Consider the following 23489-nt stretch of genomic DNA (forward strand, 5'->3'; position numbering starts at 1 on the left):
CCCTTCCCTTCCCTTCCCTTCCCTTTTTCCTTCCCTTTTTCCTTCCCTTCCCTTCCCTTCCCTTTTTCCTTCCCTTCCCTTCCCTTCCCTTCCCCTCCCTTCCCTTTTTCCTTCCCCTCTTCCTTCCTCTTTTCCTCCTCCTTTTCCTTCCCCTTCCCCTTTCCTCTTTGCCTTCCCTTTCACTTTTCCACCACTCACTGAAACTTTGAGCAGATTTTACTTAATTGTACATTTTAATAAACTCAGCAAGACATTTTGCTTATTTAATTCATTTCAACTTCTGTGATGCGATGGTTGCTCTATTTGGCAGGTTTCTGACTATGGTGAATAGAAATTGGTGGACAGAATATCATATCCCTTGTAATTAAGGGGAGAGCAGTATTTTTTTGATCATTTAAATTTAAAAGAACTGTATTGCCATAGGTTTTTTAAAATATCTTTTGAAATTTGATATTGGTGTTTCATTTTCATTAACAATTCTGTTTTATAAACAAAGTCAGGATAGAGAAGCATGCCTCAAGTCTGTTGTTGGACTTTCTCATGATTTATCCTTAGCAGAGCAAATTGCACAAAGTGGTTGTTAAATTTATTCATTTATCAGAATTTATGCACAAATGAGGTTTGCTATTTTTTACTACTTTATCTAAGGTAATTCAAAGTCCATTGACTTAAATGGAACTCCTGTCAGGCTGAAAATTTACTCATTTGTCTTCTCAGTCCTGTACAAAATATAGATTGTCCCCTTCTGGTTGTTTAGTTGATAAGAACAAAAATAATTTTTATAAGTATTAAAAGTTACAACACATTACTAAACAAATTCTAGAAATTATCTATATTGTCGAGAGAATGTAACATGAATTTTTTCTTTCTTTTTAAATGAATTTCCGTTCTAATTCTGGGGAAATTTGTGTCATTTTACAATTTCCTATTCCTTACATCACACTGTATTCTGTATAGTTCCTTGCTTTTCTTCTTCAGTTTAAGTATCAGCTAATGTAAGGAACTGAAGTGAAACTTGCAAGTTTGAGCACTCAACAGACTTTGGATCTGATTGGTTTAGGTTTGAAACAAACCTAAAGCTTTATGTATTCCACAGTATGTACAATACATATTTTTGCTGTCAGTACTCCTCCTGTTCCAGACAAACTGATCAAAAGTAATAATTTTGGAATATTAATATGGTTTTGAAAATATGACAGAGTGAAAATGACAGTATGAATGATTATCACTAAAGCAGTAATGACTCCTTGACTTTACGAAAATTCTGAAACAATAAGTGTGCATGAAATGTCCATGTCTATATTGTGATGTTGTTCTGAAACTTCAAAATGACAAGAGAAATGTCAGCCATGTTTGCAGTTTATCTTCTCTTGATATTGAGTAATCCAACCAACGTGCTTATCTCTCACTTGCAAGCTGCTTTCCTTGCTTTTTCAAGTGCCAAAAATTCCAGCTGCCCAGTATCCCACTGTGAAAATCTTCAATTTCCCCTGGCAGCTTTTATGAAGCCGTGAACATTATAATTGTAAAAACTTTATAGCAGAGCTTAAATTGAAAATGCCAGGGACAATCTAAAACCAACTGAATAAAAGCGTAGGGTTTGGCTGCTATTTTGATTATTCATTCTAATGCTCAGACTTGTTTAAGGGAGAACTCATTTTTCCTTAAGAAGATCTGAGATGATTGCTATGAATTTTCTCTGGAGTTAGTAGAATTCAGAGGCCTCAACAGTGTAGAGGATATTTTCTTCCAGTGGCCACAGACGTGGCTGTAAGTGATTCTCTTTAGGAAAAGCAATAGCAAAGGAACCTAATGTAGGGTTGTTGGCTTCAGGTATGTAGTAAATCAGAGAATACACCAGATTTCCCAGAGCCAGTTATATCTTCAAGGACACTCACAAGGGGTATAAAATTTGTGGAGGTTCTTAATTTGCCTTTTTTTGTTGATTTATGTTTTTTATATTTAAGTGCTTTGCACAGGGGAGTTGTCTCAAGTGATTATGGTCATCAGGTTTCTACAAACATAGAGAACTCTAATTCTAAGTCTCTTATGAACTTTTTGCACTACATAGAAATCGGTTTTTATTACCGACCCAGCAGAACAATTTGCATTATCGAATCTACATCTAATTGCATGAGAGCTATTTGTGCTACACTGTTCATATGCTTGAAAAACAGCACTTTATTTTATTCTCTGTTACTCTAAGTCTCACTGTGATCCTCAGAAAACAGTTTGAAATGCATAAACTTTGGACATATGATGGCACTGTTGTGCCTAAACTAAATCAGCGTAGTGATTAGATGCCCCTTGCCGTGTGTGTTTTGCTTGTTCAGTGTTGAGAAAAGAAAACAACAACAACAACAAAGAAAACACCAGGAAGTAGTCTTTACATTTTTTAAAGATTTTTTTTCTCAGTAGTTCCTGGATTTTCTCTCTGCCAATGACTTCCACCCTCATTTATCAATTGAATTCTTGATCTCTTTTCATTTATTAACAATTAATTTCTACAGACACTGATTTTTTTCTATGTGTTTTCAAAGGTATGAAAGAGAGGTTGAGATATGTTTATATTGATTTGGTTATTTTCATCAACGTAACTTGTTTCCAATAACTCATGGATGCTGATTCCAAACCCATTGTTCCTAAACATTTTCAGAAGAACTTTGGGTCTACAAGAATATACGCACACTCCAGTGAGTCCTCTGTGACCACTGGTGCCTCCTTAAACTTCCAGTCTGATTGCTAGCTCAAGAATGATAATAGAGGCATATGCCGAATGAAGCCAGATAGAAGGCTTCATGCCTCCTAAAGGAACAATAAATGGGACACCAAAGGTCAGAGAACCAGGAAGGTGAAGTGATGGGAATTTGAGTCCTTTCATTTTCCAGCCAGCTGAAGCTGAGAAAACTTCCAGTGCATTGTGTTTGCTTTGGAATTCTTGTTTGAAAAGAAACTTGAGCTTAAAATAAGTTTGAGGATTCAGAGTTCTCAGAAACTTTTGCTCTGTTATTTCAGTCAGTTCATTTGATTACTGGTTTGCTGTGTCAAATGGTGTTAACAGATTAAGATGGCTCAGTTTGCAGCATTTAGCTGTTTGTTTCCCTTCAGGAAAACAAGAGGCAAGTATATATACATAAGTTGCCTCCTATTTATTTCCATGGAAACTACAACAGATACAAAGAGAACAATAACACTGTTAGAGCAATGTCTCAGCTACGAAACACTATTTTTTCAGCATAGTCACCACCATTAGCTATGCTTTTTGACCAACGATGAACAAGAGCCTGCATACCACACTTGTAAAAATTTGCACCAGCGAAGGTGGCCCATTGTTTCACAGCTGCTATGATGGTGCAGTTGGTAGGAAAATGTTTTCCATGCAGTCCATCTTTCACTGGCCCAAACAGACGGAAGTCAGAAGGCACCAAATATGGACTATGCAGTGGGTATTGTAGGACAGTCCAGACAAGACTGGCAACGTGATCCACAGACTTCAATCTGGTATGAGGGCCTGGTATTATCATGTTGTAGGAGAAAAGTCATCTTCTTTCTGGCCTGAATCTGGAAGTTTGAGCCTTCTGCTTAGTCAGCGTCAGTGGCCATTGCTGATGGTTTGTCCAAGTTCCATGAAATCCAGAATGTATGAGTTGCATACATTCATGAGTTGCATGAGTTCAGGAAGTGGTTAAATATACAGAGGACTACAAAGTGAACAAGAGTCATCCATCCTGTATGATTTTGCAAGATGCCAAAGAACGCGTGCATGAATAGAAACATGACTGATGACTGAACCTGATCTCTCCTGACTGAGGCAGTGTCCGTTTTTGAGTGGTGTGATCAAAGATAGGAAGATGAACTACAGCATATCTAGAAAAAAGTCACAGAATTGATTACTGAGGTAGGAAATGACTTATAAGTACAACACAGGCACTTTGGTGTTGTTTAGGTAAGACTTACAGAATAATATAAACAAATGGATACTGCAAAAAAGAAAGGATCTGGCTGTTTTGGTTCATGTATGTGGTCCTTAATAATCCAATTGGAAGTATAGAAAATTCTTAACAGTTTTCACTCACATTTTTTGGTTATGCTTGGATTTATCTAACTTGGATCTCCAGTGTTGGTTGTAATGAGGAGTGACAGAAGCAGTAGCAGGTGTAGTAGATTATGTGAGTAAAAGATCTGAAATAGAGGAAAATTACATGCCATCTAAACAACTATCAAATATCATTGAGGAGAGGAGCAGTGCTTTTCAGGAAGTGCTGAAAGAAGAATAATGGTCCCCAGTGCACAGTCCATCCAAGATGGAGCTCATGCTTATCATTATTTAGGATGGATAAGACCCTTAAAATCATTAAGGCCAACCTTCAACCTAATACTTTCACTGTCACTAAATCATTTCCTTAAGCACCTCTGAGGACAGCAGCTCCACCACTTCCCTGGCAGACAGCTCCAGTGCCTGGCCACCCTTTTTGAGAAGAAATTCTTCCTGATATCCAATCTAAACCTCCGGTGGAGCAACTCAGCGCCAACTCCTCATGTCACTTTGCTCCTAAAACTAAATGGCAGAAGTAGTGTGGTAGTGTGGCATCTGTATGGCTGAGATTTGCTTTAATCTTTACTTGTTGAACTATTTGTTTTACAGTAATGACTTCTACTTTACATAGCAAATTCCAACAGTAGATAAAACAAAAACAATCAAGCCAACCCCAAACACCTGTTGTTCAATTATACAGCTTGAGAATTTTTCTTAAGAAATTTTTTTTCATCTGTGTGTGTGCTGTTTGTTTTTTTTGTCCATGTTTCAGTTTGTTGTGATCTTTGTGTATGCATACTGTTGTCTTTATTTTAAGACCTGTCTCATAAGAATGCACTAGAATTGTTTCTCAGACATGTGTTAGCAATATTCTTAAATATACTTCATTTGATATTTAATCTTCTACAGCTCCTATGATGTTGAGAGATGATTTTTGCTGCCTGATTCTTTATTTTTTTTCCTTACTGATCTGAACAACCTTTTCCAATGTGCCTAAAACTTTGAAATTTCAGTACATACAAAGAAACTATTTTAGTCTTCTACTTCATAATCTCTGTGGAGGACATATTCTTATTACTCAGATGATATAGTTTTCCTGCCCTTGCTTTAACAGTATAATTGTGTAGATTTTAAGATTTTAAGTTGTTTTCCTCACTTCTCTGACTTTGCTTCAATTATAAAAACAATGTCATGTTCAGAAACAAAACAGTTAACTCAAACACTCCACAAGCAAACTTCCTTTGCTAGACTTCCCAGCCCTGTCAAATTAAGAGGTCTGCTGCAGCATATATAGCACTTATTTTGATTGGACTTGTTTCCTTTCATTGTCTCTGGGCTCCTTGTAGGGTTTCAAAGCCACATTTACAGTATTTCTTTCCACTCAGGTTATGCTTTTTGATAATAATTCTTAAATGTGTGAAAATAAAACTTTATCATCCTGTGATATTTTTCTACTTATGTGGTCAATAAGAACACTAACCAGTTTCCTGTAGCTTTTAGAGATTAGTTAGAATCACAAAGCTTATCACTGCGTACAAATTGCCCAAATTAACTTGACACCGTAGCCTCTATATCTGCTTCTCAACGTTGTGTTTCACAAAAGGTGCTGCAGTGAGAATTATGATGCTTTGGACAGACATTTTAAGCACAAAGTATTTTCTAATTCTCCCTAAAGATGCTGGGTTATCACTCCAGTATGGAGCTGCTCGGCTTATTATAAAATCTGAAGAAAAAATTAAGTATCAAATTATGAAGTCTTGTTCTATCTAAACATTACTTTTTCTTTTCATTTGCAATGGTCACACTGTGCTACAGCTAGCAGAAATATGTGGTTTAATTTTCAATCTGGCTTCCCATAGAAACAATGCTTATATAAATGAAACCTGCACCTTTTAGTTCCTTCTGATAACTTTTGGATGTCTGCCAATCTCAGTTCAATTTATTACATGGATTGTCAGAAACACCTGACATTTCTACACTGCTATTTCTCTTCTCACCATCCCTTTAGTCATTATACTACATGTCAGAAAATGCAAGGGGTCCTTCTTGGCAATAAGGATCTGTTCATTTATACAGTATCCTATCTAACCTTTTGCTTCCTTGCTGGTATTCAGAGAAACGATGACCACAATATTATATAATGAACATAACAGTCCAAGGCTGAAATTTTAAGCAAAAGACAGATTATTTGGGGGAGTCTGCAGCAAAAGAAAACTTTTGAAAACGTTGATGTTTGGAGAGAATTAGATATCATTCTTCTGGCAGACAGTGTCCAATAAATTCCATTTTAAATCAGTAGCATTAATTTAAATATCTTAGCCAACATTTGGAGAAATAGGTTTCTACTGAAACACATACAAATCATTTTTTGAACTTTCTCTAAACCTTTTCTATTAGGCAAATCTTCAATTTTTCCAGCATGAGAGCCAGGAATTCTAGCTCTCTCAGGTTTAGTTCTTAACTTTCCTGTCAGTACTATTAAGTTACTGACACCATGAAGATATGAATGAGTGTAAGAAGTCCAGGCTGGTTTTTGACTGATTTTAGGGTCCTACTCCATCCTGAGGATGTCATTTTTTTTCTTTCATCCTTTGTGTGCATGGATGTTTTAGGAAATGTAAATTAGAGTCATAAGATTTAAGTTTTACTCATTTTTTGCCCTGTGATGATAGGATATTGTGGGGAATCATTCAAAGCAGCCTTTAATATTCCTTAGTAGATCCTTCCAAGTAAATTTAGAGTCATCTTATACCTGATCAGAATCCATAATCGGAATCCATAAACACTGTATTCGTACTGAGCTACATTTTCAATCCATCTACTCTTTCCGTTCTAAATACTTTTTGCTGAATATTCTAGAAAGTCTCAAAATTAAGACATTATTGTTAAAATTTCTCATTTTTCTACTAATTGCACTTAATTTTTTTTCAACTGTTATTTTTCTGGATTATTATAATGTAAATAATTGTGCAGAAATCTCATCTGTCTTCATTTCAAAGAAGTTCTTGGACAAGTTTTGTAATCAGAAAGATAAAAAGAGAAGAAATACAAGCGCTGTGCCATATTAAGGTACTGCTCAGTAGAAGTACTTTTGCTTTTTCCATTAAAAGAATAAACATACTGTTTATTTTTTGATTGAGGTAATTAGCTAAATAATATTGGAAGAATGGCTTACATAAAGAACAAAAAGAACAATTTGGTGGAGTAGCTCAGGCCTGAGTAAGCAATAGGACTTGCTGCAGCAGAGGACATCTTGGTATTGCACCTGATATTTGTGTGTAATTAGCTTGGAACCTTAATAACGTCACTGCACTAAATGAAATTCATGAACTGCAGAGCATTTTTAGGTCTACAGTCATTTGGGGATTTAGTCTTTAAAGGACATAGAACAAAGAACTAGTGAAACAGTGTTGAAGAAAATGGAACTCTCAAAATGTTTACCAAGTTCTCTCTGTAAGCAGTCTGATGTTAGATCTGACAGCTCCTAAATCTGACAGCTCTTAACTAGTATAACTAGATTTGAGAATTAGAAAAGACAAGAAGTTGCAATTTAAAAGACATATTTCCTTAAAGTTTTGTTCTCATGATAAAATGAATACTGTTTTTTCTATGTACAGATTATGCCTGGAAGGCATATCAGTATTTTGAAGGTTTGTTTTTTTTGTCTCAGTATGGGAATTTTTTTTGTTCTTAGTCACATTTCCCAACTCTAAGTTGGTTCAGGGAATGTCTATTGGTAGGCTATATATTGGTACACTAAGGATTTTTTCTTAACATTGCCCATGTTCCATTCTTCATACATTTATTTAGGAATGTCTGATATTTTTGCATTTTTATTATAAACTTAAGTGATGACTGATTTTTGTTTGACCTATATTTTCAAATATTCTTCTAGAATACCACAAAATAATAAATTTTGTAAAAAAAAATGCTTTCCATTTTTCTTTTAGAAATAATATACACTATGAAATTACTTAGCATACTGAAAACTCATTCAAAAGTCATTTTAAGCTTAGTCATAGAATCATAGAATGGTTTGGGTCATAATGGACCTTTACGATCATCTAGTTCCAACCCCCTGCTATAGGCAGGGACACCTCCTCTAGACCAGGTTGCTCAAAGTCCCGTCCAACCTGGCCTTGAATGCTTTCAGTGACCATTTCATGATCACTACAGCCGAGGCTGCCCCTGAGTTAGTCATCAGCCCCTCCATGCTGGTGAGGACAAGGTCCAGCACAGCACCTTTTCTCGTGGGTTCCTGTACTACTTGGAAGAGAAAGTTATCATCAACACATTCCATGAACTTCTTTGTTGTCAAAGGTGGTTGAAGTCCCCCATGAGGACTGTTTTTTTGTGAATGAGAAGTTGCTCCTATCTGTTTATAGAGGGCCTCATCCACTTGGTCTTCCTGATCAGGCAGTCTGTAGCAGACCCCCACAACGATGTCTCCTTCCCCTCCTTTCCCTTTAACCCTAACCCATAAGCTCTCTGTCAGCTCTTTGCCTATCCCCAGGTGGAGCTCCATGGACTCCAGCTGGTCACTGATGTACAGGGCAACACCCTCTCCCCTTCTCCCCTGCTTGTCTTTCCTAAGAAGTTCATAACCATGTATTCCTACATTCCAGTTGTGAGAGTCATCCCACCACATCTCAGTGATGCCAGTGACGTCATAGCCCTGTAGGCACGCACATGCCTACAACTCCTTCTGCTTGTTCCCCATGCTCTGCCCATTGGTGTACAGGCACTTGCGTTGGACTCCCATTGAGGCTGATTTACCAATTGGAGTTCCCTTATCCTGAACCTTAGGTGCTGTCTTACTGGTCTGTGATTGTGCTCCAGGCCCAGGGCATCCATTACCATTGTCAGCCTCAAAGTGCAATGATTTGAGGATCCACACCCAGCCCTCCTAATTAAATTGGAAAGCTTGCTACCAAAGATGGTCTTCCCCTTGTCTGACTGATGAACCCCATCCTCCCCCAGAAGACTAGATTTCTTGAAATTAGTTCCATGACATAAGTAGCCATAGCCCTGTTCACAACACCACTCCCTTAGCCATTTATTGATTTTCTTAATTCTGTCAGTCCTTTCACTCCCCATTCCCCTAACCTGGAGGATTGATGAGAAGACTACCTGTGCTCCCAAGTTCTTCACTGCTGCTCCCAGCACCTTGTAGTCCCTCTTGATATTCTTCAGGTTGCTGACAGCTGTGTCAGTGCTGCCTACGTGAAACAGCAGCAGGGAGTAGCAATCTGTGGTATGTACAAGGTCTGGTAGCCTCGCTGTCACGTTCTTGATATAGACATGTTCTAGAACAGAACTAGTACTATTCTAACAGGCAAAATTGACAGTTATCTTCCAGGAAATTAATTCAGTATCACCTATCCCTTATTTAGGGTCCCTAGTTCAGCAGAATTCTTGAGTGTCTGGTCACTTTTAATAGTGTTGACAATTCACATGGTCTCACTTACACGTTTGATTATGCAGCTAGCAAAATTAGGGGTCAACTGACATCCTGCTGTAGAGTTTTCTGTAGTCTGTTAAAGATAAATGATGGGGTGAAGTACGCTTAATTCAAAAGTTTCTTGAGAAGCAAAGTGCATGTATCCACTAGTTACACTTATAACATTGGCCAGTTCATGCATTAAGAAGGGGATTCATGCTTATACTTCCAGTTTGGGTGATTTGATAAACATGAATTTTTAAATAAGCTGGCAATAGTAGTTTTGTGACTAAAGAATCTGAAATTTTTTTGTTCATTTAGTCTGTTTAAATAATTTTTTAATTGTCAAAATACTGAATGACACTTTTATGCATTCACAAATTCTGTCATTAAGATCTCTTGTAATTAGTGATACAAATACTTCAATAATAAAGTAAATTTTGTTAGTAAAATCTTAGTTAAAGACTCACATTAACATTTTAACCACCACTTCTCACAGTCCTGAATAAAAAACAGTTTAATCACCCTGTGAGTTGGAATCCATAACTACTTTCTTAATTAGTGAACATGTTTTGTTAGTATTGTTTGATGTCTGATAGTCCTTAAAAAAATCAAAGCAAATCTGTTTGATTTTATTCTTTTTCAGTTGTTTGGTTTTCTATTCCAAACTAGCTAGGTCTATTCTTAAACTCAATTTAAACTACAGTCAATATGTTTTGTTGCATGCTTGTGGTTATTCTCAAAATAATCTCTTGCAAAAGCATAATCTTAATGAAATCCTAGGCAATTGTGTGCTAACAGCTTCCCAATAAAAAATTCTGGGAGAATCATAAGCATAAAATGTTACTTCCAGCAAAATATTTATCTAGAATTAAGCAGAGACAATTTTTCTAGTCTTGATCTTCCTTTTTCAGTTTTATAATTTTTCGGTAACCTAACCTTGTCCCTAAGCATTTTAAAACATGGATTATAGTTTGTGTTTTCTGTATTCCATTTTACCTTATTAGACAAACACAGAAAAGTAAGCCAGGGAAAGAGCTCAAATGGTTATGTAGTTCATCATGGACAGCAGAATTAAGTAGATTTAGATTATACCACAGGATGTATTACCTTTCCTAAAGCCCTTACATAATGACTCTAGAATACTTATTGGAGTGTTTTAGGGAAGGAAAAAATATTCATGCCCTCTAACATAAATTTTCTTTACTACAAATTATGCTGACTCCTCATTCTATCTCTAGATGCTTCAAAAACAATTGATTGTTCTCTTAATGGCAACCAGTTAATTATCAGAAAGTTGTTATCAATGTCCTTCCTCTACATTCACTTTTCTAGACTAAACAAAGCCCTTCAACTTCCTTAGAGGTTATTTTTTATAAAACACTAACAATTTTAACCCTTCCCCACCACAGAATCTTTCCAATTTGCTTGTTTCTATTTTAAAATCCCAAAGCTGGTTTATAACCTTTAGTTGCTCTCTGTAGTTCACTGTAATACCAACCCTTCATGTTACTTTTGGCCATTTTATTTCTTATTTAGTTTAGATAAATTGACTTTTTATTTTCATTTTGTGAATTTCATATTCTAAAAGATTAAAATTAGTTTATCAGCATGTTTCCCAATGTTAAACTTGCTCTTCAAAGAGTTCTCATTTCATTTGTGTTTGGCATTTCCATTGTTTTTTGTAGATCTGCACCAATAATTGCAAGATTCTTAATTTTTAGACAAAGGCTCCACTTTGCCTATGAGTATTTTTTTTTGCAAGGGGAGAAAAGGGAGTGAGTTGCAGTTCTCTTACATGCATGAAGTTGAATCTGATGGTAGTCAAAAAAGCTGATAAACCCTAAATGGGGCCTTTGAAGGGCAAAAGAGCAAAAATCTACTGTGTCATATTATTTTTGCTCTTCCAGTGTGTTTTAAGTATTTAACTCATCCCATTCTCTGTTATAAGAAATAACTTGGGAAATGAAAATTGTAATCATCAGTTTATATCTGACTTGCATACTTTTGGAGACATTTATTTTTATTTGTTTTTCCAAGTATGAGTTCAAAATAATATTTTGTAAAGTATCCATTCTTAAAATTTTGTCTTGAAGACATATTTTCAGCTTTGGTCTGTATTTAGCAGCAAGTCAGCATAAAGCTGTATAGTTTCCTCTTTTGTTACTTGATACACATTTTCCTGCTATGTTAAAATTTTGCCATTGTAACTCTTCTTCAGAGTGCTGCTTTTTTTTATTCTCCACTCTTTTTTTTTGTTTATTATTATTATTCTGAATTACATCTGAATATTCAAGGTACAAATTTTAGACCATCAAAATACTGTTATACAAATTCTGATGTCTAACGATTTAATATAAAATCTAACCTTACTTCATCAGCCTAAACGGGAGTAATAAAATAGTGATTTTCTACTGAGAGGTTCTCTAAGACAATGAGGTAACATCATATTTCTATGAGACATATCATACCACTGTTCTATCCAGTAGAGCTTCATAATATTTTATTTTTCTAACATAGACTGTTCTGTATCTTTCTCTGCCATATTATCATACAGTAAATTTAAGTAAGGATATAATGAATATATGCTCCAATTGTAATTGATAGGTTTTACATTTCATTCCTAATGGATTAATTTACCTCAGAGTGTTAAATGTTTAGTGTTCATATCTGCAGGACATATTTGTATCAGTGAAAAGAGTGGCGTGGTTGGTTGACTGAGGTAGATCATCACATTCCAAATTCCCAAAATAAACTAGATAATCAAACCTCAAAGCAGCCCCCTTTTGAAAGTAAAGTGAATCCTAAATGTCACTTTTTTTATATCCCTGGCTTTCATGTCATATCATCTTAGAACCGAATCTGTCAGTCTGTGTTGCACATTCAGTGGACACACGCTTGGATTTCTGATTGCAACAGAAGAAACATCATGAACCACATTCTGAAGACAAAAGCTCCAAGACAAAAGTCCAGTAACTGCCCCTGTACCTGTCAAATAAAAGGATTCCAACTTTAGCTAATTGCTTTAAGGAGAAGAAAAGCATGAAAGGGAGATAAACCTTAATGAAAACATCTTTAAATTCTGACCTTGTCTTTCTGAGACAGGAAAATACTCAAATTTACAACTTTACTATTAATTGCTCTATGTGAAACCGTTTGACCTCAAAGAATCTGTAGTGCTTTAAGAAAGTGCTGACAGAAGCTGATGATAACTAGTTTCTGAATACGTTATCTAAGCAATTTTATGCGCATATTTCAGCAAGATGTTTTCCCCCAACTTCTTTGCAACATCAGACAAATATTTTCTAAAGGCAAAATATGTTTTCTGATTTTTTTTTGTGTACTTAAGGAAATTAGATGCGTTAAACATGATTGTTCTTGGCAACTCTGTGTTTGTTATTTTTCACTCTTTTCTTAAAATTAATTTGTTGGGAGAATATGAGGCACACATTAGGAAAATAAGTATTTTTGAAGTATTATCAGAATCTGTGCTGTCATTCATTGGAAAAGCTCTTGTTTACATAGAGATGTAGATAGCTAAATGTTTTACTGAAACTCAATTCAAAGAATTGCATTTTGGACAGTTTCAGGTGTCCATACTGATTTATTGCGGTAGTCTTCATGTCTGACCCAATTAACTTCTTTCACAAATTAGCCAGTTGTGCTTTTCTACAGTGTTCAAAGAACAGATAGTGACTGAGCCTCTTTTTTCTTTTGCTGTTTAAGTTATTCAGTGGTACAACATTTGAAATTTTAAGAGCGAAGAGTGAGCTCTGGAGAGCATCTATTAATGCTCTCATTTTCAGTAATGAAAATGTAAAAATTCAGTTCATAAACCAGCATTATATAAAACTGTGGTGTTTGCTGAAGCTAGACAATGATTGCATTTTGCACACAGAGTGAAATCTGCACAGGGTTCCAGAAGGGAAAAACCACCTTGAAGTTTACAGTCCTAACAACCCTGTGAAATCCAAGGTTACATTTTAAAATATATGATATTCAAAAATGTGAATAGATTTTTTTACCATTTTCTGTAATCTTTCTTTCAACCAGAACTACTGTAAGGGATGATGTGGATCCAGGAAATAGATATTTCATGGTTTATTTTGAAAACTTTATCCAAAAAACTTTAGAGTATGAAATATGTAGAACAATTCTTACATAGGTAATTTAAAAAAAGCAAAACCCAACCAACGGAGCCCAGAAAGGTATTTCAAAGAGAACATACCTTTTGCATGCCTTTTACTTCACATCTCTTCAGTGGGAAAAGCCAACATATGTACATTGTAGAAAAATTGTATTTGCAGATGGAGCCTTCTTTACCAATAAAACAAACGTTAGTAAATAATGATAAACTAATCAAACACATAAACAGTAATAAAATTTACTGAAATTCCTGTGGAATTTTTTCTCCTCAGACTTGTGCAATATAAATTTAAATATTACTTTGTAAGAATATTTTTGCCCCTTGAAATAGTTACAAAAGGAAGGGACGAAAATTATTAACTTGCGAAGTGGAGAATAAAAAAAAATCACAGTAATTTGTAAAGGTATTGGCATTCCAGCAAATACACATTATCATCTTCTAAATTAAATTTATTGGTACATTAAGCAAATGATGTTTAGCCTTTGGTAACTTGAAAAAAATCTACCCAGCTTTGTCAACCTCAGAAAAAAATGTGTCCAATTTGTTTTTATTTTGCTGTAGAAACTTAGCAAAATATTTATCCTTTTTTTAAAAAAAATCCATAACAGACAACACAAGATAATCCAAGTACATGTTAAATTTTAAACCGTGTTAAACAGTGTACTTGTTTCACAAGTTATGATGTGGAACAGTGGTGAATTTTACTTTGCAGTACTTCAGAAATCATGCCCTGTAATCCAGCTTGTTACTCACGTACCTAAGAGAAGCATTTCATTGCAAATATGTAAAATGTGTGAAGGACTGAGTGTTTTCCTTGATTCTGACAGGTGCTGGTTTGCTTCAAAGAGGGCATGTATTTTCTATGATGAATTTGTTCAATTATGATTTATTACTGAGCATTTGTGGACCTTCCTTTTGGTCAGAAGGCTTCCCAGAACATGAGACTAAAGACTTCTAGGCAGCCATGAGGGAAGAAGAAGCATTCAAGAGATGTTAAGGAAGCCTCTTTGTTTCTACAGTTGCTGCTGCTCCATTTTCATATGAATAGTGAAACTCTCTGGAACAGAAAATGGCATTGTACCTATGTGTGAAATATTTTAACCACAAAACTGAAGTGCTGTACTTTTTCTTAGGTTCACTTAATATTTAGGGAATATTCCATGCCAGCTAGGACTCAAAGGAATGGAATACAAGGAGATTTTCTTTCAGACTAATGGCAAACACCTGGTAAATGTAAAAAATCCAAATGTTAGGTTTTAGTCATCAGAGAATGCTTTTCAAACAATATTCAATATTGTTATCCCAACTTCTTTGATAGTGTATATAGAGTATACTTAGTTCAACCTTTTCACTTTTTGCCTTGGTTTATTTTTTTTTTTCTTTTCATTTCCCAAAGCTAGAAAACAAATGACAATGACTATCTACTTGGTATGGGAGAGGAGCTCTGAAATCGAGCCCTATACTGGCTGCCTGGTTGCTTACTCAGGGCAAAAAAAAAAACAAACTGAAAAAGGAAAAAAGAACAACAACAACAAGAACACTGCACACAGAAACTTGTCTCCTAGTAATTGGAATGCCCCCTAAAATGATGATCAACTTTCCTGGCATGTTGAAAATGTAAGTACATTTAATTCAATGGCACAAGCACAGATAATCAAACCTACTCCTCTTGAGATCATCTCTCTTTCTAAAAACTGAAAGGATCAAAATGTTTTGCCTAATGTCAGATCAAACAATTCTGTGGGTAGGCTTCAAAATTTCAAATCAGATTCAAGCAATTTCAGAGCTGTAAAACTGAACTGAAAAATAGTCAGGTCTCATTACTGCTGCTACAAGTCAGAACAGATTAATACAAAACGCATTTTGCTTTTCCATAAGACTGTTACAACAGTAATAGACCCACTTTTAGTCAATCATCTCTATTGTAATACATCTTTTCCAATCTTACCAACAGTTCATGGGGGACAGCAAACAAATATTAAAGAGAAATTCAACTTTTTTTTTTTACTTTTTATCTTTTTAATCCATATTTTTCTTCTAGCATTCTAAATGTTTTGTATTTCTGATTATGAAACTTGTTTTTCTCATGCCCACTGACACACTACTCAATCCAGAGAGAAGGTTGTCAACTCTCTTAATAAGTGATAAATATTATATTTAAATACCTGTACAAAACATAGGCCAGTAGCCTCAAATGACGTATTACTATAATAGATGTGATATTTTATTTATGTCTGAGGGAGAAAAGCTAAAAAAAGATAATTATGGATCTACTCTTCTATTCTAAAAATGTCAGTCTGTTATAAACTGATAAAGGGACATAACAAATTTTCTGTTGAGAATTGCTTACTCTTTTTTCACTATTTAAAGACTTTCAAGATTTCACCTTTTCACCAGTAGTTTCTAACTAGCCTTCAGCCATCTAATTTCTATTGTCTCAAATAAGAAATGAACATTGTCAGTGTACCTTTTTTATACTGAATTAAAGGAATTAGTAAACAAACACATCTGAAAGTGCTATCTATCAGCACATCCTAAGCCTCCACCCTGTCAGTCCTTCTCCTGCCTCTTTTTTACTTTTTGGTGCTGCCTTCTGACCTAAAAAAAATTATTAACAAACAGAGCCCAGTCCAATCATTTTTACTGTTGTTCACAGTCCGAAATCTCTTCTCTACTTTCATGATGGGAGCCTCGATTTATTTGAATTCACAGAGGTTTGATGACAGTGTGCTTGTCTGGGAGTTCAGAGATTGCTGTCTGGTGGTGTGAATGTGGTAAAGGAACCCAGAGCTGCTGGCAGCTCCTTCTCAGGCTAACGCCCATAATAAATCACAAGCCTTCCGTACACATTTCCAGATGGAATATAATTTATAAAAGAAAGATATTCAATCATGACTAAAAAGGGTGTAATTGAACAGAAATTCTGACATGCATTAAAAATACCCTCACTTTTCTCTCCAAACTAGAGAAATGTGCATCTCAACCTCTCTTTTGGGAGAGAATCCAAAGGGAGATGTTGTTTCCAATTAATCTTATCTTTCTGAATGTTTTACTTTATACATGATGCAATCATTTAATCTGCTATATTTTATTTATTTATTTATTTTTCATCCTATTCCTCTTTCAATTACAATTCATTGTTATGGAAGAGTGCAGGAGAAGAAGGCAAAAGAACAAGAATAACAAGTGGAATTCATGTTGTGGGTGTAACTCTTCTGGGATGTGTGTGTCCATGAATTGCAGAATGTGCATTTTTTTAATTTTCTCTCTCCCTCTCAGAATGTTTTTCTTTACTGTCACCCAGAAAACCTAGACAGATGTTTGAGTATATACGCTCAAAGAAGAAAATATGTTACTTGATTCATTTATATGACCTAAACATGGATACTGATTAATACGAAATGGTATTTCATAATAAAATGCAGCTGCAAAACAAGTGAAAATAAGGAATGATAAATGAATATTTACACTATACTATTTAACGATTCCCCTCTAAAAGATTCACTAACAGGAAATAGTCAGTGACGAGTCAAGTTGAAGAACAGCTGAGAATTGATGAAAACTGTCATCAAAAAGGCTCAGCCAGCAAGTTTCAGGAAAAGAAAGTTCTGAGAACGGATTTCAGAAAACTATTCCATTATTACTTGCAAGGTATATCTACAATACATATACTATTCAAATCCTTTTAAACATTAGTGATTCCTTATTCATTGCAGAATGTAGATGCTATATTTTGTAAATAATATATGGACCATCACCAAATGACAATAAAGGGTAGTTTAAAAACTTTACATCGTATAGATATAAATACCTTTAATTTGGACAGCATACCTCGTAGGTACTGAAAGAAAGAAAAGGTCTTGTGAAAATTACTGTTATTCAACTAACTGACGTTAGTTACATTTATGCTGTTTTGCATAAAATGGCTTCATTCATGTTTACTTCGACATCCTGAATTTTCATGTTTTTCAGTGTTGAATTGCCTTGAATATGTTGCAAGAACATGAATATATTTCATCAATTACTGAAAAATTTAATCTGTATCCATGTTAATACCAGAGTTCAGGCTGTTGCATGGATTTTGATTCCTCAAATTTATGTATGCTCTTTACAGAAGAATGTATACAAATGAAAGAGTTCCTGAATTCATCTTAACTACATTTTCCTATTTACGAATAACTGTAACAGCTACATACATAACTGGCTATGAAATACTCTGATTACATGTTCTAAATAATGTTTTGGATTATAAGTTTATATAAAAACTAGAAACCTGAATACTTTCTGCTTTTGTATGAAAATGCACATAAGCAAAGTAGCTAGAATTGGTAGTCAGTGTAGACTGTAAGTCATTGCCTGCTGTGGTGCAAATTACGAACACAGTTTAGTTTACAATAGTGGAAATGGGATAAGCAATGGTATTCAGTGCTATTTGCTTGGTCTACGGTAGTATTGCTAACATGGTGATTTGTTCATTGGAGAGAGATAAAAAGATTACAGCAGCAAGTGGGATTAGAGACTTATATTAATGCAGAATCAATACTGCAATATAAAATCAAAATTCATTGGACTGGGAATAGAGCATTTTCTCAAATTTTGGTAATTCCCTGTTGTAAAGGGTTTGTCTGGGAAGTATTTTGATTATATATAATGCTGTTGTTCTTGGTCTACTGACCCATGTTGCCATAAAAAATTAGTTTGACATACTATGTAGCATCACTATAATATTGCCTAATGCAGGTCAAATCTATCTTTGAAAAAAAGTTATGATTGTGCTCCTCTTCAGCAGCATGAATGGTTGTGGCGGGTAACATGAGCACAAGGATAACACCTGGTACTACGATGAATCCACATGTATAGACCCTTGAGCAAATTGGTAGAAAATAAAAGAAAAGAAGAAAAATAGAATTAGAATAGTTAACTTGGGAGGGACGTTCAAAGATCAACTAGTCCAGCTCCCGACGACTTCAGGGCTAACCAAAAGTTAACACGTATTAATGAGGGCATTGTTCACATGCCCCGTGAACCCTGACAGTCATGGGGCATCAATCACCTCTCTGGGAAGCCTGTTACATTCTTTGATCACCCTCATGGTAAAGAAAGTTTTTTTAATATGTAAACCTTTTTAGGAGCTTTATGTCATTCCCATGTGTCCTAATATTGGTTACCAGGCAGAAGAGACTGGCATCTCCCTCTCCATTTCCCCTTCCCCATGAAGTTTTAGAGAGAAATGAGGTCAACTTTTAGCTCCTTTTCTCCAAACTAGACAAACTCAGTTAAATCTGTTGAGCTTTAAGGCTTCAGCAGAACAGATATTATTGGAGCTTTGGAGGCTACAGCATACAAACTTCTTGCATTACATTTCTATTTAGGCAATATTGCAGTAAATTGCCAATATCTTTTACCATTATTTATCCTTTTTACAGCTCTCCGTCATTGTAATGTTTGTTTGAATCAATACCCACAAAAAACTATAATCTAGGAAGCATATTTTCTTTCAAGAGATTTAACACGTCTTCTAGTCTTGCATGCTTGGTTTTGGCACAGTCAGAATCTTTGTTGTTCAGGCTTAAGTATTCTTGCAGATAATGCATTTTCACAGCTTCGTGGTCTTCTGTAATGAGGTTATTAGATGAACTCATTTGCTTAGCACTGGAATATTTAATATTTCTACATCTGCTGTTCATATGTGTACTTGAAACCATTTTTTTTTTCCTGTCATGGAAAGTAGCCATGAGTTCTCCCTTTCTCTTATCCTCTTTTTCTCTTCACACTTTCCATACACTGTTTATGTGAATATTTGGCAGAAAGAATCTGTAAAATCCAAATCAATGGAAAATAGTAATAGTGTTCCACTCTAAAGATATACAAAATAGGTCTACTATTTTGCAGAGATGAAAAGCTGAGGTTTTCTTCAGGAACAGACTGTGATTGACTTAGAAAGCTGGAATATTTTTCTTTTCCTGTTGCTCTGCATGTAAGAGACAAATAACTCGTCTTCAGATAAAACCTGTAATTCATTACTATAATACTCTTCCAGTTCAATGCTCACTAAAAGAAGCGTTATTAATTTATATTATATATAAATCTGTGTCTATTTTCTTAACCCACCATCCTTACAATGTTTATTTTACTGGATTCCGAACATTAATTCTGCAGAAGTTCCTCATTTTTGCTGCTTCTAAAGACAGGAGAATGATTTTATGGTATCAGTACGTACAACCAAAGAAAATTCAACAAACAAACAATTTTAGAAACACAGAGGTGGAAAGAATCTTTGGTGACTAGTACTATGTAATCTCATCGTATTTAACTGGATTTAAACGTGAGTGTAGTCTAGTGTCTAATTAGATTGCGCCTTCATACTTACTAGAGAAGGATCGGTAGAATCAGTACAGGAGTTTGTGTGATACTTATTTGCATATAGTGTTTTTAGAAAAGCGCTACCTTTCCAATTTTTAGCATGCCACCAATTATAAACACAATTGGATTGCATTTACTGGAAAAGTTTCAATGAATGAAAGGAGGACGCATGCCAAATAGGAGATCTGACTGCTATGCACGTACCAGTTTTTCAGCAGATATGGTTGACAGTAGAGTTTGTTTGTATGACAAGAGTAAAAGGTTTTACACTTCACAGTTGGCAATCCAGGCAGATGAAAGGAATGCTTTTCACCTGCCTAGTTGCTAGACAGAAATATTCTGTCAGCCAAGGTTTCAAGCAGGTGAGTGCTGGAGGGTATGCAAAATCTGCAGCATTTGTTACACAAGAATTTGCATCTATAACTGGCTAAAGGGTTAAAAATTAACATCAGGGTGCTTCATAGCAAACTGTAATAGAGTTTTCTTTGTTATCCAGGTTCTCAGGCCAATGTGTGCACTTGCAAATATGGGATCAAGATATCATGTTACTGCCTTACACTAGCAGAATTCTGAAGTAATACAAGAGAGAAAAATGAGGGGTAGCTGGTGATATGAAGAACATATGGGGCAACCAGTGTGAAGGGACTGAGCTCACGTATGAATAGACTACATAGTACAAGGAACTGAACTCTCTAGTTGCAGAGAAACGTGTTCTCATTCACCACTGCCCATATTCGCTTTTTGTTCTCTACATTTATCAAATAACAAAATATTTCCATAATGTGATAATGTATAATTGATAGAGAATCCATGTATGTCTCAGTGACTGACCGAGACACTATCTGACATGCCGTCTCTGCCATAATTTCTTTCACAACTGAGTATTCTGAGATGGAGTGGGTGACAGACTACCTGATAGTGGGGATAAATTTCAGTCCCTATATGATTATTAGTGTAGTAATCAAATACCGTATAATTAGAAAAATAGACTAAATTCAGTAGCCTTCGGGTTGACAAAGAGTGCATGCAAGATACACATTTCTGTTCAGGTCTGCGACTGGCCTGCTGAGAAAGACTAGATCCATACTGCTAAATTAAAATTAAAAAAAAAAAAAAGAGAAAAAGATGACCGTGATCTAATTTCTGCTCCCAGGTAGCTCTTGCCCTTGTAACTGATAGCAGATAGCAAAGTTTTATTGGAAGGATTTACCTACAGTAGTCAAGAACAGAGTTAGGCTGGGATAATTACCAAGCTGTGTGGGCAGTAGGGGGTTTGGTGCCTGAGCTTGATCTCTTATCTTTTATCTGGAAGAACTGTTATGCCCCTCAAGCCTCTCAGGGGAGAATGACAATCCACAGTGTTCGTAAGCAAATCCTTTTCATTGTTGATTCTGTTCATTTTTGTTCACATCACCATTTTCACATTCCCCACTTTTAGTATCCAAAGCCAAATTTGAATAGTAAGCGAGCTTTTACATTCTCCCCTGTCTCTTGCTCTTAGAAATAAATGTGTTTCCACTATAAGCTAATGCACTTAAGGTTTCTATATTTTTAAAAAGAATATTATTTCAATTATGAATTTGGCACATATGGTCCAAAAAGTACATTCTTAAAGAAGTCTGTATTGCTATACTATGAATTCATAAAGATGAGTAATTTTTTTGTGTCAGCAACTACTTTCAGAGCAGGATCAGCCTTGTTTTTATTTGATTTTAACTTGGCAAATATTTGGCAATAAAGATGCATCTGGATAAATAGCCAGTTTGAAATTAACCCTTCAGAGCCTGTATGGCCTAAATATATACTTGTGAAATTTCCTATGAGGCCTTTGTTCTGGCTGTAATAAAGATAATCAACAATTCCTGTACCGTATAGTAGTCAAAAATCTGCAGAGTTAAAATTTTCAAGCAAATGCACCACAACATAAGTATCATAATAATTTAAGTATGGAATTAGATGATAAACTCAAGAATATTGAAAGATAAAGATTTAATACAACAAAAAGTAGAAAGACAAAGTAATTAAGAAGTCTTTCCACAAGAAACTTCATGTTTTTCCTATCCATGAAGACATGAAAAACATAATACTTAGTTGCTGGATTACTCAGATAAAAGAACTTTTCTCCTTCAGCTTTAAAAGTAGGATAACTGCTTCAAGTTAAACTATACTCATAGTAATCTAAGTATGATCCATGTATAATAGCATTTTCCACTGAAGTTGAAAAAAACAACAAACACTAAGAACTTTGAAGCACTGCTTTATCAGCCTCAGATTTTTAAAACACTCAGGGGTAGCTGTAAGTAGGAGTCAAAAAAAAAAAAAAAGATAATTTTGGCTTGTCTTTTTGTATATTTCTATTTTACTTCTGCTTCAGCACATTTTGTCATTTATGCTGCATCTGTAAGCTTTTCACTGCAACCAGTGAAGCAGGATTTTTGTGGTTGTTTCCCTTAACTTAAAGCTGAAACTCACATGTAATCACTTACCTCCAAGAGCTGAGATTTTAATATACATGACAGTATGACAATTAGCTCTAGACTGATAACAAAAGAATAAAACTGATCCTGAAACTTCTCTTCTCTGGGCTGAAGAGCCCCAGTTTCCCCAGCTTTCCCTCACAGGAGAGATTCTTCAGACTCTTTATCATCCTTGTGATCCTTTGTTGTACTCTCTCCCATAACTTCATGTCTCTCTTGAACAGGAGAGCTGAAAACTTGACCCAGTACTCAACATGTGGCTTCCAGTGGTGAGTAGGGGGAAGGATCACCTCCTTTGACACCATTATCCCTAGGGCATACTGCTGGCACATTCAGGGCATGGGCCATAACAGGCCATTCTTTAGGCAAGATCTTTAAACCGTTAAAGAGATAGTCTAAACTTTGCCCATTGTCTTTGCAGAGCTTTTCTTGAAAGGTTTGTTGCCTTCTGTACAGTTTAGTTCAGAAAATGCTAAAGATATATAAGAAAGAAACACTAGAGAGAGTCATTCTGACATACTGTTAACACACTAAATAGTGAAATACTTTCCTGCTATTATATTTTCAATTAAAAAGTGAAGAGAATATTCTTTACTTTGGAAGCTTTCTTCCATAATTACAAGAGATAATTTTCAGTGGCAGATGTAGATGTACCACTTGAATTACTGAACATCTGGTCAAAACCTACAGGACATTAGAGAAGGCAAAATAAATGTAGAAGCATCTGCATTAATCATAATTAGGTCAGCGAATAAAGCCGATATAAATTTTTTCAGTCAAATTTTTAATGACTGAACTGTTCCTCATACACATTTAGAAATGCAGGGTGGTGCCTTTGGAAGTGATGAATACTCTTTACAGAAAAAAAAAAGGAATAATTAGAATGTAGTAATATATCATATTCATAAACTACATTTATTTCAGGAGGAAAACAGAAACTTTTTAAAAATAAAAGCAAATATACCTTCTGAAACAATTTTTCACATAAATTATTTCAAATGATCCTATGAGTCATAAAGATTAGCT

The 23489-nt window shown here is 35.1% G+C and overlaps 1 long non-coding RNA gene across 1 annotated transcript in view; it reads right to left on the minus strand.

Moving 5' to 3' along the window:
• LOC110394603 overlaps positions 144 to 23489 on the minus strand; it is a 51593-nt gene continuing 28247 nt past the window's right edge. The window contains exon 3 of the long non-coding RNA XR_002435736.1: positions 144 to 3867. This is a non-coding gene — a long non-coding RNA (uncharacterized LOC110394603). The remainder of the gene's footprint in view (positions 3868 to 23489) is intronic.

The sequence above is a fragment of the Numida meleagris genome, chromosome 2 (genome assembly GCF_002078875.1).
Source record: "Numida meleagris isolate 19003 breed g44 Domestic line chromosome 2, NumMel1.0, whole genome shotgun sequence".
Lineage (NCBI taxonomy): Eukaryota > Metazoa > Chordata > Aves > Galliformes > Numididae > Numida > Numida meleagris.